The sequence below is a fragment of the Lolium rigidum genome, chromosome 5 (genome assembly GCF_022539505.1).
Source record: "Lolium rigidum isolate FL_2022 chromosome 5, APGP_CSIRO_Lrig_0.1, whole genome shotgun sequence".
In the NCBI taxonomy this organism is placed as follows: domain Eukaryota; kingdom Viridiplantae; phylum Streptophyta; class Magnoliopsida; order Poales; family Poaceae; genus Lolium; species Lolium rigidum.
In genome coordinates, this window is record NC_061512.1 from 153,432,119 (window position 1) to 153,448,962 (window position 16,844).

Sequence of the window (16,844 nt, forward strand, 5' to 3'; positions counted from 1 at the left end):
TATTACGGTCAGATAATTGTTGTTGGAGTTCAAGATTTACTTTGGATAATTTCTGACGGAATAAACAAAACTATTGTTCCTTGTTGGTTACTATAGAAAATTGCCGATTTTTTACGAGCTCATTGGATGAAAATAGGGTCTCTGCCTGCTATCTCACAAAACAAAAGTATGGTTTACCATTGGGTATTGTAGCAACTCCTGACGTGTCGCGAGCTAATTGGACAAAAATAGGACCTGTAGCACCTATCCTTATTTCTTATATTAGGACAGTTTGCGTTAGAAAAAATCGTTAAAGCGTGTTCAGCTGTCGTTGAAGCTCAAGCTTTGGGTTGATTAACTACCGTCAAGTGCAAAATCTTTGGATGGTTGGCGCTGAAGCGACGGCTTTGGACTTCGGATAGGAGGGCTAGGCATGGCTTACAGGATCGCCCGGACCCTTGTGCCACTTGCCTTCAGGACGAGGATAATGTAGATCATATTCTGGCACAGTGCCCATACGCTAAGATGGTATGGTTCGGCTGTCTGAGAAAAATGGGATCGCAGCTACAGGAGCCGCAGGAGAACACAGATTTGGAGAGATGGTGGACGGAAGCGAGGAAAAGGCTGCGCAAGGAGGATAGGAGAGGCTTCGATACTTTCGTTTTGCTGATCGCCTGGACGCTTTGGAAGCAGAGAAACGCCCGGGTGTTTGGGAACTTGGAAAGGCAGCTCTCCACGGCGCAGATCATTGATACAGTGTTCGAGGAGTTCAGCCTTTGGCGGGCTGCGAAGGTAGGAGACTGGAGAGGGATGCTGCGAGAGTAGGCGTGAGTTCTGGGTGTGTGCCTGGGTTGGCCAAGGGCAGATGTTCGCATCCCTCTTTGGCTTCTTGTAATTTTGTTGCTTCCTTCTATAAAGATTTGGCACGCTTTTCGCGGGAATTAACTACCGTCAGAGAGTGCCCAGTTCCGCTATGAAAATACCGTTGAAAAAATTAGAAACCGTTGTAGAGTTACTACTAGGATTACTGTTGGATAGTTGCTCTTAGAATTACAGATTTGCATCGGAATTTTTTTGGCAAAGAAAAAGTAGACAAGGATTTACTGTTCATCGTGAGGTACCCGAGCTGGTGACAAATTAATGTCGGAGAACTATAAGCTGTTGGGAAATTACTGTTGAATAATGACGGTGGAAAAATTAATGTTAAGCCTGAAGGTTTGCGTCGAAGAATTACCATCGAAGCGGGCCGAACACTCCTAGGAAAATTACCGCCAGAAAATTACTATTGTTTCTGAAGGTTTGCGTCAAAAATTTATGTCAAAGCTTGCCAAATACCACTGGCAAAATAATAAATGGGGAATTACTGTTCATCGTGAGGTAGGCGACTGCTGAAGAATTATGCGTTATTGGAAACAAAATTTGTTGGATAATTACAGGTGGACACTTACTATTGAGGCTGAAGGTTTGCGTTGAAGAGTTACAGTCTAAACGTGCCGATCATCATAGAAAAATTACCGATGGAAAACTAGTATTGAGGGTGAAGGTTTGTGTCAGAGAATAACCGTTGAAGCATGCAAAATAAAACTGGAAAATTGCTGTTGAAAAAGTGTGCATCGTTACAAAATTACTACACTCAATTACTACAGTTGAGTAATTGTTGTTGGAGTTAAAGATTTACATCAGTTAATTCGGGGAATGAAATCAAATTAGCGTTCAGCTGGTTACTATAGCAAATTGCCGATTTGTTGCAAGGTGATAGGACCAAAATGGTCCTCTACGGTGCATGTCTTGTGTAGCATTGAGAGCTCTCTGCCAAAAAAACGCTGGGTACTGTAGCAACTATCAACGTGTCTCGAGTTGTCACGATGGGCCGTGTTAACCGGACTACCGTCCGTGTGCTGTGGTGTGTGAGTTGGGCCTAAGGCCATGGGCCCTCGAGCCGTGTAAGTGTGGAGTTGCATTTCTGTACTTATGGCAGCAAAGTCCTTGCGTGAAAGGCATCGTGTAGAAGATGAATGAACGAGACTCTCAATCCCTAATCCCAGTTGCTTCCGTCTCCTCCCAAATCCCCAATTTCCTCTCCTGAATCCTACTTCTCTTTGTGTCCTGTTGAGTATGATCATAACATATGGTATCAGAGCCGTCTAGATCCACACGAGCTCGTAAAAGCCCTCGGTCGCAACCCTAAATCCTTGGATTTCTGCACGGCGGGTGTTGATTTCTTCGGAAATTCGGCGCAAAATTCTCTTACGAGATACCCCCGGGTGGTTGGTTGTGATTTGGGTTGAGCTCCATCCTCGCGCTTGCGCCTAAACGCGGGATCCAGCAAATCGAAGCGGAGTTGAAGAACTCCATGGGGGAGCTCACGTCGCAGAACTTGGTGATGGAGGGGTACATGAAGCAAGTACTCGATTCCCTACAAGGGATGCAATCCAAAATCGATGAGATCCAAGGTGCGTTGGTCGAGACCACTTCCGCCGTGGCCGCGGGGCAGCACCGTGCGGAGGAACTCACGGCTCGTCTCGCGGCCATCGAGTCTAGTCCGCGGACGGCGCTGAAGCACGTGACGGTGCCACCGCTGGATGCTGGTGTCGGGACAGGCGCGGAGGCCAACCCTCTCGGGTCTCCGCTGACGTCGCCGTTGGGAGCTGCAGCTGCGCGTCCACCTGCGCAAGTTTCAGGCTCCGGGTCAGCTGACCGCCGCGATCCAACGCTTTACCGGGGAGATGCGCCTGGTATCTTGGGGATACAGCGCTCTACCCCGGTCACAGGTACCCAACCATCACCTCATGCGAAATCTCCTGAACATCATTATGAGCATGAAATTGGTTATGGTACTGACCGGCGTGGATCTACTCCTAAAATGGATTTTCCTCGATTTGAGGGGGAGAATCCCATGGTGTGGCAGCAGGACTGCGAAACATACTTCGAATTGTATCATGTTTCTGATGCCTTGCGTACTCGATATGCTTCTCTGAACTTTCGCGGCACAGCTGCACTATGGCTTAGAAATGTTCAGGCTAGGCGTAAAATAGATGATTGGGGAGAAATGTGTCGCATGGTTCATGATAAATTTGGAAAAAATAGATACATGCATTACCGTAGACAAATGCGTGCTCTGAGGCAAGTAGGAACGGTCTCGGAATACATAGAAAGATTTGAGATACTTAAGAATCAATTGTTGCTGTACAACCCTGCATTAGATGAAGCATTCTTTGTAGATGAATTTTTAAATGGATTGCAAGATGATCTGCGTTCTGCTATACATTTGCATTGTCCACCAGACCTCGATACTGCGAGTTTGTTGGCTTTAATGCAGGAAGAGGATATGGCAACCAGTAAGAAGCATTCTACCAGTGGTACGGACAACCGGGACACAACCAAATTCAGTTCTCGGTATGGGCATTCTCAGGAGAAATTCAGTTCGAAAGAAAAACAAACCCAAAGGTCAGATGACTCTAAGAAGCCTGAACACTCCAAATGGGAAGAGCGACTGGATACTTTGAGGGCCTATCGTCGATCCAAAGGACAGTGCTTCACCTGTGGTGAGAAATACACAAGAACTCACAAGTGCCCAGACAAGATCCCTCTCCATGTCATAGAAGAACTGATGGAACTCCTGCCAATTCATGCTGATAATATTGATGATGCAAGTGATGGCGATTCAGACACGGATGACCTCATGCTAATAGCTGCTACAGATACACCTAATGTGGCCAAGAAGAAGAATACTATCAGGCTACAAGGGACTGTTGGGAAGCATCAGATGCTTATATTAATTGACTCTGGCAGCGTGGCATCTTTCATTAGTACAGATTTGGCTAAACGATTGCAATGCTCAACTCAAAGCATGACAGAAAGGCAGTTCACTGTGGCTGATGGGCACCCAGTCCAGTGTACAGAATTCGTTCCAGATTTTGAATGGGGAGTTCAAGGCCACACTTTCACACACTCTGTACATGTTCTAGATCTGGGCTGCTATGACATGATCCTTGGTGCTGATTGGCTGGATGAACATAGTCCCATGTGGGTACATTGGAGGAAGAAGATCATGCGCTTCACACATAACAAGAAGCGTATTGTGTTGCGAGGTGTACAGAGTAGCGTAACAGTTTGCAAGAAGGTCAGTGTCCGAAAACTTCAAGGACTGCTGAAGAAAGGGAGTGTCGAGCATATTGTCCTGGTGCAATCATGTTCAACAAACACTACTGTAACTACTCCATCTCCAACGATCATGAGTCCTACTCATTCTGTTGACACTCTAGCTCAAATTGCCACTGATAGCATGAATCCAACAGCGACGGCAATGCCTAATCAGACACCACCTGCAGTCCAGAAAATAATTGAGGAGTTCAACCATTTGTTTCACGAACCTACTACACTGCCTCCAGTCAGGGCACAGGATCATTCGATTCCTATGTTGCCAGGTGCTCAGCCCTTTAAAGTCAGGCCTTATCGTTACAGTCCACAACAAAAAGATGAGATCGAGAGGCAAGTTTATGACATGCTATGCCACGGCATCATTCGTCGCAGCTCAAGCCCATTTGCCTCCCCAGTCCTTCTAGTGAAAAAGAAGGATGGTAGCTGGCGCTTCTGCGTGGACTACAGACAGCTGAACAATCTGACTGTCAAGAACAAACACCCACTTCCGGTAATTGATGAGTTACTGGATGAATTAGCTGGTGCTCGCTATTTCACCAAGTTAGACTTGCGTTCTGGTTATCATCAGATACGGTTAGCTGACGGTGAGCAATACAAGACAGCATTCCAGACTCATCAAGGCTTGTATGAGTTCATGGTGATGCCGTTTGGGTTAACCAATGCCCCGGCTACATTCCAGCATATTATGAACACCATCTTCGAGCCTCTTCTGCGTAAGTCCGTGTTGGTGTTCGTAGACTACATCTTAGTCTACAGCTCTGACTTGGACAGTCACTTATCTCACCTGCGACAAGTTTTCCAGCTACTGGCTCAGAATGAGTTACTAATCAAGAAGAGTAAGTGTTCCTTTGCACTCAAGGAGCTGGAGTACTTGGGCCATATCATTGGACCAGCTGGTGTGTCCACTGATCAGACCAAAGTGCAAGCGGTCCAAGATTGGCCAGTGCCTGTGAATGTGAAGAGCTTGAGAGGGTATTTGGGATTGACTGGATATTACCGAAAGTAAACCTACTGATTCTCCTTTCTGGAAAGGACTAATGAAAGTTAAAGATGCTTTCTTTAGTAGAGGAAAATTTGAGGTACGATCTGGAGAAGGTGTGCGGTTTTGGGAAGACAAATGGCTGGGTGATCAGACTCTTGCATCACAATATCCCCAACTATACAATATAGTTCATCGTAAGCACGATACGGTGGCAAACGTTATGAGTTCAACTCCGTTAAATATTGGTTTTCGGAGAAGGCTTATTGGTGATAAATGGGATCAATGGGTACACCTATGCCAAAGATTAATGGAGATAAATTTAAATGATGACCAAGATAGGTTTATTTGGGGGTTAACTTCTTCTGGGAAGTTCACTGTTAAATCTATGTATGGTGATATGATAAATGGACAGAGGAGATATCCTCGGAAGTATCTTTGGAAAATAAAAATCCCACTCAAAATTAAAATTTTCATGTGGTTCCTTAGTAAGAAAGTCCTTTTGACCCGCTATAATCTAGTAAAGAGAAATTGGAATGGAAATACCAAATGCTCTTTCTGTGACAATGAGGAATCAGTTGAACATTTGTTCCTTTCCTGTCCTTTTGCTAAGCTTATTTGGCGAGTGGTTTTTGCTGCATATAATATCCCACCTCCTTCCAATATCACAAATATGTTTGGGAATTGGCTTAACGGAACTGACAAAACTGATAAAGCTAGGATTCGTATTGGGGTTTCCGCTTTATGTTGGTCAATATGGAATTGCGAAATGATATTGTTTTTAACAGAAAAGACTCTACTAATTTCTTACGGGTTATCCACACTATGGTTCACTGGATCCAGCTCGGCGTTTCACTGCTCCCGGAGGATCAGCGGGAGTGCATGGTTTCTGGATGCAACCGCCTTCGAATGGTTGCCCAGGATATTTTCTACCAGGCTACTTGGCGGCCTATTAGAAGATTGCAAGATGCCTAGCTCGCTTAGCTTTTCCCTTTTTTTCGATGGCTGATATTTGTATCGACCCTCGATGATCTTTGAGTGGTAAACTTTTGTATGATCTTTTTTAATAAATGGCTGTGTGCATCAACCGATGCAGAGGCCGGGGTAATCCCATTTCGAAAAAAAAGTTGGGGGCCTGCCCAACAAACTGCTTTCCTTGTTCTCAAACAGGCTATGTCTTCAGCACCGGTTTTGGCCCTACCGGATTTCACTAAGGGTTTTGTCTTGGAAACTGATGCATCACATAATGGAGTCGGAGCTGTGCTTATGCAAAACGACCACCCCATTGCATTCTTGAGTAAAGCATTGGGGGCTCGCAATCAAGCCCTTTCTGTCTATGAGAAAGAATGTCTTGCTATTCTTTTAGCAATTGACAGGTGGCGCTCCTACTTACAACATGGTGAGTTCATCATCCGGACAGATCATAAAAGCTTGCTACATTTGACTGATCAACGTCTGCACACATCTCTCCAACACAAGGCGTTTGTCAAGCTTATGGGGCTGCAATTCAAAATCCAGTACAAAAAAGGTAACTCAAACTTGGCGGCAGATGCTTTATCTCGCAAATTCAATGACTGTGCTGCTGTCTCGTCTTCAATGGCGCAGCCGTCGTGGCTAGATCGTTTGCAGGCAGGCTATGAAGATGATGCTCAAGCACGTCTGTTGATTGAGGAACTTGGTGTTTCTGGAGCGAATGACAAAGGGTTTTCTCTCCGTGATGGAGTGCTTCGCTTCCATGGCAGGATCTGGGTTGGGAACAACACTATGGCTCAAGACCACATCCTTCAAGCATTGCACAGCAGCGGGATTGGTGGACACTCTGGTGTACAGGGGACTTATCATAGAGTCAAGCAATATTTTGCGTGGCCACATATGAAGAAGACTGTGCAAGATTATGTAGCTGGCTGTCAAGTTTGTCAACAGGCCAAACCGGAACACGTTAAATTGCCTGGCCTTCTTCAGCCTTTACCCATTCCTGCTGGTGCCTGGAAGGTGATTTGCATGGATTTTATCGAGGGGTTGCCGTTATCACACAACCATAATGTGATTTTGGTGGTAATTGATAAGTTCACTAAATATGCCCACTTTGTGCCATTGCGTCACCCCTTCACTGCTCTCACTGTGGCGCATGAGTTCATGAGTAATGTGTACAAGTTACATGGGCTGCCTCAAACCATTATCTCTGATCGGGATAAAATATTTACGAGTCGCCTGTGGCAAGAGTTATTTCGCCTGTCCGATACCACTCTTCACATGAGCTCTGCCTATCATCCACAGACCGATGGTCAGTCAGAGCGGCTGAACCAATGTTTGGAAGCTTACTTGCGCTGCTTCGTCCACTCCTGTCCCAAGAAATGGTATGAATGGCTCCCCCTTGCAGAATACTGGTAGAATACGACGTATCATTCAGCACTGGATCGCACTCCTTTTGAAGCATTATATGGTCATCCCCCTCGCAACTTTGGCATCGACACAGACTCATGTGCTTCTACTGACTTGGAAACTTGGTTAAAGGAACGTGCCGCTATGACTCAGCTCATGCAACAACACCTGGTGAGAGCACAACAGCGTATGAAGCATCAGGCGGACAAGCGACGATCTGAGCGCACCTTTGCTGTTGGTGACCAAGTGTTCCTGAAGCTACAGCCCTACATACAACAATCTGTCGCGGCTCGTGGGAACCAGAAGCTGTCATTTCGTTTTTTCGGGCCATACAAAGTACTGAAACGCATCGGTGAAGTTGCGTATAAGCTGGAGCTGCCAGCATCGAGCCAAGTTCACCCAGTCGTGCATGTTTCTCAGCTCAAACGCCAAGTGCCAGCGACTACTCAGGTACACACTTCGCTAAATCTTTGTGACCCTGACACAGCTCTTGCTATGTGCCCGCAGCAATTCCTATCTACTGCTATGATTACGCATGGAGCTGCCACTGCTCAACGTGTTCAAGTGCAATGGTCTGGCAGAGTCAATCCTATGATCAGCTGGGAGGACCCGGCTGACCTGCATCGTCGTTACCCCAATGCGCCTGCTTGGGGGCAAGCAGTGCTCAAGAGGAGGGGGTGATGTCACGATGGGCCGTGCTAACCGGACTACCGTCCGTGTGCTGTGGTGTGTGAGTTGGGCCTAAGGCCATGGGCCCTCGAGCCGTGTAAGTGTGGAGTTGCATTTCTGTACTTATGGCAGCAAAGTCCTTGCGTGAAAGGCATCGTGTAGGAGATGAATGAACGAGACTCTCAATCCCTAATCCCAGTTGCTTCCGTCTCCTCCCAAATCCCCAATTTCCTCTCCTGAATCCTACTTCTCTTTGTGTCCTGTTGAGTATGATCATAACACGAGTTGATTGGACGGAAAATAAGCCTCTACAGTGCACACGCGGTGAAACAATGAGAGCTCGTTATTTCATCCACATTGTATGTCCGTATGTACGTACGTGTGTAAACCCTTTCCAAAAATTAGATCAACTTCATGTCGATGTCGACTCTGATACTACTTATTTCGAGGCGCCTCTAAAGCCAGCTGTTAGCTATCAATGTTTTCTCTTCTTGCAACTTAATTGGACTGCCTAATTGCTGCCAATGTTTGTCCTCATCACGAAGGTGATGAATTATTCCACTGATAAATCTTAGGGCATCTCCAACAGAGCCCAAATATGCGCAGGTTTGCGTTTCCGCGGACGCTCCGCGGTCTGCCGAGTGTCCGCCAAAACTTACGTAGGACCTTCTCGTCAGTGGGAGGGAGGTCAATAACATTCCCGCCAGTGGCCATTCCCCGCGCGAAAAATCAAAGTAGACCGGCGCGCAGTCCTAAAGCGATGGATGTCCTCGCCGCCACAGCCACCACCATGGATTCCGAGGTAACCCTCGCACCCGCCGCCGCCCCACACTCCCCCATATCCACGACCATAGCCACAATGGAGGCTGCAGCTCCGGCGGAAGCAAAGCGGGCCGCCACCGGCAGCCGGGACGCTAAGTCGAAGGCGGCAAAGAAGGTGTTGTCCAAGGAGGAGAAAGGCGTCGAGGCCGCAAAGCATCGCGGCCGGCGTAAGATTCTGAAGGAGAGGAATGCAGCGGCTGCCGCCCTGGAGGCCAGCGAGCAGGCGTGGCAGATGCAGCTGAAAGCCGGCGCCGCACAAGTAGGCCTCCATCCGAGCTTAGCGGAGGCCTACATGCTCGTCAAGCGAGAGGGCATCGCCGGCGTCGCTCCTCCGGCCTCGTCGGTGAGCTCGGTAAGTTCCCAGCTATGTCCTGGAACTCCCGCTCCCTTGCAGGTCCACCCGACGTCGCGGTTCACCTCCGGCGTGGCACCGGTGCGGTTCAACGGGGCGCCGGTTCCCGACCTCAACCGGACGCCTAGAAGCGATGACTCGTGCCCGGGCGCGACACACCAGACGCGTCAGCTACCGGAGGAGAGCATGCCGGTGCCCCGCATCCTGTTTGACGAAATGGCACCGACTGCCCCGACGATGGACGACCCGGTACATGAGCTCTCTCAATATGTGCGACTGTTGTGTATCATGCGTCTGACATCCGGTGATTCGTAGGCCTACTGGTAGGACCGGAATGACAAAGACATCGAGGCCATGATCTTCGGCGGCAGCTTCGTTGGCGATGTCGGGGCCGGGACAGGACCACATGATGAGTAGGCACCGACGCAAGATGCGGAGGACATCGATGGCGCATGGCTGTTCTCCACCCAGCCCACGCAGCCAATCCCCGTGTGCATCGACGACTTTGAGGACGCGCCAATATGGCCTATCCTCACCATGGACAATGCTACCAAGAAGAAGGGGGAGAGCCACATGACCCAAGGATTCATCGACGACGAGGACAAGTGTTTGTGTGACGCGTGACTGGCAACAAGCCATGACTGTATTAATGGCGCCCAACAAGGTGTACTGGGCCAAGGTGATGCAGGAGTACAACGAGAAAAAGATGCACGCGCCCTACCACATCCCAAGCCCTCGCACGGAAGAGTCCATCAGAAAAAGATGGAACTACATCAAACAAGAGACACACAAGTTCTGCTCGACCGTCGAACATACTATCAACCACCCCGTTATCGGCGCTGGCGTGATTTCAGTGGTAAACAAGAGACAACCATCATCATTCTATTCCATTTACATCATTCTATGTACATCATTAGCGGTGTTGGCGTGTTTGCAGGTATCCCGGGCCTTGGAGAGGTTCAAGGCAGTGCATAAGAAGGGCTACCATATGGTCCATTGCTGGGAGAAGCTCAAGGACACGTAAAAGTGGAAGACAAGATTTGCGACCTACGATGAAGCTGTGAAGAATGGGACAACGGTTAACCTCGACGGCGAAGACGACGATCATGACCATCAAGCCCTTCACCTCGTCCCTGAGGCCATAAAGCTACAAGGTCGATCTAGTCCGGGAGGCACAGGCCATTGTGTTCACCCCGAGTCTGAAGAAGATGACGGCCGACAATCATGCCGCCATGGCTGCTAGGGACGAGAAGATGCGTCTGGAAAAAGAGGCCGCAGCTGCCATCTACCTCAACCTCACGAAAGAGGTCATTGAGGTCCAAAGGATGGACGTTGAAGCCAAAAAGGCAGATGCCGAGGCCAAATTGCGTGACGCCGAGGCCAGGAGGATGGACGCCGAGGCCAAGACCCGTGCAGAGGACACAAGGATCGTACTAGCCGACTTGAGCAACGTCGACGACGACACCATGGCCTGGTTCATGAAGAGGCGCGCCGAAATCCGCGTGCGAGATGCCTGATCACTGGCGCCATGCGACCAACACCATGGCTTCCTTTTGGATTTTTTATGTTGTTCATGCCTTGTTGTGCCCCTTTTGGACTCCACTTTGTGTCGTACCATGTGTAAAGTGTGATGAACTTATTTGAGACCTCAATTTGACGTAATTTGAGGCTATAATTTTGTGCAAATTTGAGCTAATTTGAGGCTACAACCTCTTTTCTGAATTTTCTGAAACTAAACTGGCCCGCGCTGGAAATGCATCGGCCCGCTAGAGCCACCCCCAACGCAAACGGACGCACGACTATTTCCGTGTCCTTGGGAATAATCCTGCTCTATGGTATGCCAGACTCCACCAAGTTGCCCAATCCAGTGTACGGAGGATCTTTAAGAAACACATCCATGTGCGTTACTACTTCACTGGGCACTGGCATAAAACTGCTGTACACCAGCACATTCCTTCAATACGCTAATCATGGGGCATCTCAATTTAGTCTCAACGAGGTCCACCTCTATCTGAAAAAACAACAAGGTCACTGCAATAGGCAAAAAAAAGGGGGACGTCCTATATGCCATCCTGGTCGGCCCTTATCACATATCGCGCATAGCACAACCGATGCCGAGGTGCTGGGCTGGCCCAGTAAGTTTTTTTTTTTACTTCTGGTGTTTTATTTATATTTTCTTTTCTGAAATCTGAATATTTTGAACAATTTTTGAATTTCAGCTAATTCTTAATCTTAATTTTTTCCATTTTTCTAAATTTGAATCTGAACATTTTTTGAATCTTAAATATCTTGAACAATTATTGAAATTCAAAAAAAATCGTGTTTCAAAAAAATTAAAATTTGAATAATGTTTGAATTTGAATAATTTTAGAATTTCAATATTTCAAACAATTTTCGAATTTCAATGAATTTCAAAATTTGAAAATTTTGGAATCTACGCCTTTTTTGAATCTCATCATTTTTGAAAAAAATGAACATTTTCAAAAAAATAAAATAGAAGCAAAGCAAGAAATCCTGGAAGAAAAAAAAAAAGAAAAACCACACAGAAAAACCGAACAAACAAGGAAAGAAACTGAAAAGGAAAAATTGGAAGAAAGAAAAAAATGCATTAGTCGGCCTGGCGTATAGGATTCACACAAAAAAGAGTCACGGCGTCAACAATTCACTTGGGCCAATATATTGGGCTTAGATCGATTAGTTAGTTGACCCGTTAGGTTTTTATTCTTTTCAACCAAAGATCCACGCCAAGACGTGTAGGGGAGCTCCGAACACCTAATAATTTTACGGGTTGGTGCCGACGGGGCGCCTCACACCTCCTAGTTCGTTTTGGGGCATTTTGGTTTTACTTAGTCCGTTTTTTCTTTCATTTTTCCCTTTAGTTTTTTCTTTCCTTTTTTTTGTCTCGTTTTCTATTCGATTTTTCTTCTTCCGCCTAGTTTTTCTACTTTTCTTCTTTTATTCTTTCAGAAAATGTTTATATATTCTAAACTTGCTCAGGTTCTCAAAATATTTAATTCAAAAAATATTCACAAATTTTTTATACTTAGTGCGTTTTTGTTTTACTTATTCGGGGTTTTCTGTTTTGGTTTTCTTTTTCATTTCTCTTTCGCATTTTCTACTTGGTTTGTCTTCTTCCGCATAGTTTTTATGGTTTTCTTCTTTATTCTTCAAAAAATGTTTATAAAAATGGTCAATTATGAATATATTTAAATAAAAAATGTTCACGTTTGAAAATTTCAATTCCAAAAATTATCATATTTCTAAAAAAAATTAAATTTTGAAAAATGTTCAATTTCTAAAAATATTCAATGAAAAAATGTTAAAATTTTGAAAATTAATTTTTTATAATGTTCAATTAGAAAAATGTTCAAAATTTTAAAAAAACGAATTTTGAACTAAATTTTTTCCACTTTACAGAAAATGTGTTGGTTTTAAAAGAATACAAATTTTGAAAAATGCAAGAAAAAAAAGCATTAGAGAAGAAAGAAAGGAAAAAAAAGGGCACCATGATGTCGATTAGTGTCGCGAAGCTCACATAAAGAGGGTTAAATATTTATGGCCTGCCCATGTAAGATATTTCTCAATGTTTCTGATATGTATCTTCGTTTTTTTTGTTCCCTCTTTTATTTCCTGGTTTTTGTTATATTTCTCTACTTTTCTAGAAAAAATCTAGTTATAGGCACGCCCGTGTACTTTTCATGCCGCGAGAAATTTCATTGTATTTGGACATGCACGAGTATCTCATCTCATGGGTGACATGATCCCATTAATTGCTAAAATAAATATAAAGATGTGCTTCCTAAAGAGTTATTTTGATTAGATGTTTGCTTAGGTTGATAAGTTCATCGCAACATGAGATTCGAAAAATAGATCCTATGTTGCTATGTTTTGAGGATTTATTTTTCATCACACCAAATTTGAAAATTACCAAACTGTCATTGTTCCATCACCTGCGTACAATTATAATCTGACATGGTTATTGTTTTTTTACATGTTTTGAGACATTAAAATGATACAGACAACTAGAGAGCGGGTGTGACGATATTTTCTTGTCACATTTGTTGCCATACTACAATACTAAGTTTCAGAGATTAGTAGCAAACAACTAGCACTATATTAGTGTATTTTACCACTTAATTTGTTTACACATTTTCCAAAATTGAAATGATATACACAACTAGACGGAGTGTACTCAAGTGTTTTGAAGACCTGAAAGATGACATGATTTCATAGAATGTAGCATCATGCAACATTGCTTTGGTGCAGAGTGAGATCGATGAACCTCACAACCAAGATATTATAATCTGGCAACTAAGTACTGTATAATATGACAAATACTAATGAAAAAAAGTTATCAAAAAAATGTCAACATGAGACCTAGTTTCAAAGGTCCCATCACGAGTAAATCAGTGGTGAAAATGGAACATCAATCAAATATAATATTGGTAAGATAATTTTTTATGGTTATAAAACTGAAAGAATCTTAGATAATATCATAATTTGTATGCATGGGACATGGAGGAGTGGGATGGCTACAGATACGAACTAATTATTTGCATGATAAGCTGGTTAAGTACATTCATATATATGAGTGTGTGAGACTAATTAATTAAGAGTGGAACCACCTTAACACGTGGGAAGAAAATACGCAAAACCAGTGGGGAGTCCAGTTCTCCTTTAATTGTTTTTTCTTTCTTGTTTTTTCCTTGGCTTTTGATTTTATTTATTTATTTATATTTTGCTCCCTTTTTTCCTTTTTCCTTTTATTTTTTTATTAAAAATCAAATTAATATTTTTGTTTTATAATAATAGAATTCCTTGTGAATCTCATAAATAATTATTTTCAATTTTGTGAATATGTTTCTCTTATACGAATACTTTTTCGACTCACAAATAATTATATTAATCTATACTAATAATTTTATAAACCTCGTGAATATTTACTTTTGAACTCTGTGAACATTTTGTTCTTAACTTTATAAGTATTTTTTAAAAAAATCATGATTTATGCAAAATGATATATATTTTTAAACTGCATCTAAAAAATGATGTGAAATAGCTTTCAATTTTTTTATTTTTATCTGAATGCTAATATATACTACTGTCGATGGGCCACATTTGGGAGTTTCTTTTGAACCAAACAAGCCCTTAGAAAGCTCATGTTTGAACCAGCTTGTTTTTGTTGCTCTCTCCATTTCTCCGTGTTATCCGTTCTCCAGACGAGCTGTAGCTCCGGGCGGCACCTGCACACGTTTTGCATCTGCTAATTAATGGAAGTCAGAATTCAGCTGGATCTCTCATAAAGAAACAAGATAAACTCAATGCTATAGTCGAAAGCAACACAAGCCTGATTCCAGTTGAAACCGCTAACGGTAGTCCCACATGAATTCAATTCCCACGGTGTCCACACTACACCAGCAACGACCAACAGCGAGCTGGATGAACTATAGGTGACGGAAACGCGACGGAAACCAACAATATGCAGCAGCTCGACAGTTGGACGGGCCTTTCGGTTCGGCTCGCTCGAGTTTAAAAGCCTCAAAATCGGATCAACGGAGCACAGAAGCTCAGCTCTCACTCTCAAGAGCGTTGCCTATTCGTGTCAAGCAGCTAATCAGTCGACGCAACAACAACAAAACATAGGGCACACTGTGCATCAACTAAGACAAAACAGTTGCAGTCCTTTCTCTCTATCGTTCACGAGCTAATGTTGACGCTAACTGATCTCTCCCTCTCATACTCTAAATTAATTAAGGAACTGCCACGCTATAGTCTCTCTCTTATCCTGGTACTGGTACGGCCCGATCATGCGTTGAATCGTTTGGACCTTGTAATACACGAAATGGTACTAGAAGCGTGCGTATGTGATTTTCATGAAAGTTTGACTTGGAGGCAGTTGTCACTTTAAGCGGCACTGGGGAGAGAAAGATAGGGGTAGCAATAATTAATGGAATTTTAGTGAAAACTCTCTATTTGCCTCGTGCAAATGCTTGTTTTACTCCCAAAACAAGAATGGTGGAACTCTCCGTATGCTCAGATATACAAATGGTGGAACTCTTCGTTACCTGTTTGTGTTTCGACCTTATCTCAGACTACGGATATCTACTCGAAGGTTCTAAGTAAAGTCCTTTGAGTACATATCCACAAATTGAGATAACGTCGATACGTGAAGCTTCCTAACTCTTTTGAGACGGGCCGGTGTGAAGGTGGTTGGTGCTTCACTGGATTGTTGGAGAGGTACCGGTTAGGTTAGCGTTGGCAGTGCAATGCACCGAGGGCCCGGTTATGATGTTGCTAATCATGCTCTTGTGATCCCATTATAGTAGCAAAGTTCCAACACATGGTTATGGATGCCCGATGTACATGAGCGTGTATCTTTGCATCAGGTTGCCAGATGGAATAAGAGGTTTCCCACAAAACAAGATGTAGGGGGTATGTTTATCTGTGAGGACGTGGATGCCGGCGTCGATTACGTTCACGCTAGAGATGATACCAAATACCTGGTTTCTCCATGGGAGATAAATATGCAGAGGTGTTGTGCCGGAAATGGTGGAGGAGGATGAGCGGGAGCTAGTATCTTGGGAATGTGCTTATCTGATACCAAAAAGAATGATGGAACTACGAAAACCCGCAGTAGCACCCTAACATCAGTGTGCTTGTTTTTTGAAAATTTCGAAACGGTATTTCTAGTCCTAAAAAATTCAACCAAATTATCTTTTGTTCAAAAATACGCTATATATTTACATAAAATAGACCGATTTGGGGGGGGGGGGGAACAAGATCTTTTTATGCCTATACATAGCAAAAAAAAATTGTTTTTTCTCTCTGTACCTCAAAATACAACTGATTTTTTATATTGAAACTTTGCAAAAAAAAAGTATGGAAAGAATATACATTTATTTGCATAAAAAGTGTGTAAGTTTTTTGAAATCAAAGTTCTGATTTCATATTTTCAGAAACAGGGCACACCCGGATGCCGCAGTTCCTCGTTCGATGGAACTATGCGTATGTTATGAGTGCAGTGTGAATGTTCACCCCAACATACATGAATTGTAAATAGATCTGCTTGCGCAGGATTTTTGTGTGCGTTCGAACACAACACACGCATGAAAATCTCTATGTACAGGGACACTATGACGCTTACTCCGCCCATCATTCTCTTGATCCTGTGTACAACGTTGGCATGCATGGCCAAAAATCCCAGCTCGACTGATGCTCGTACATTTTGCTGCATGGGCGGCAAGATCTCAGCACATCTGCAGGGAAATATACATGTGCAGAATCAACATCTCCAATCCAATGGGTTATGTTGATTTGGACTTGAACTAACTGTTAAACAGTGGTTTGGTGGAAACTGGCTCAACGCATCTGGTGCGTGACCTATCACTTTATATATGGGTACCAAGAGGTACAATACAGATACGTTATACAAATATACAGTCTAACACCCTCCCTCAATCTTAACTGTGGCCTGAGGTACTCAACAAGTTAAGATTGTGT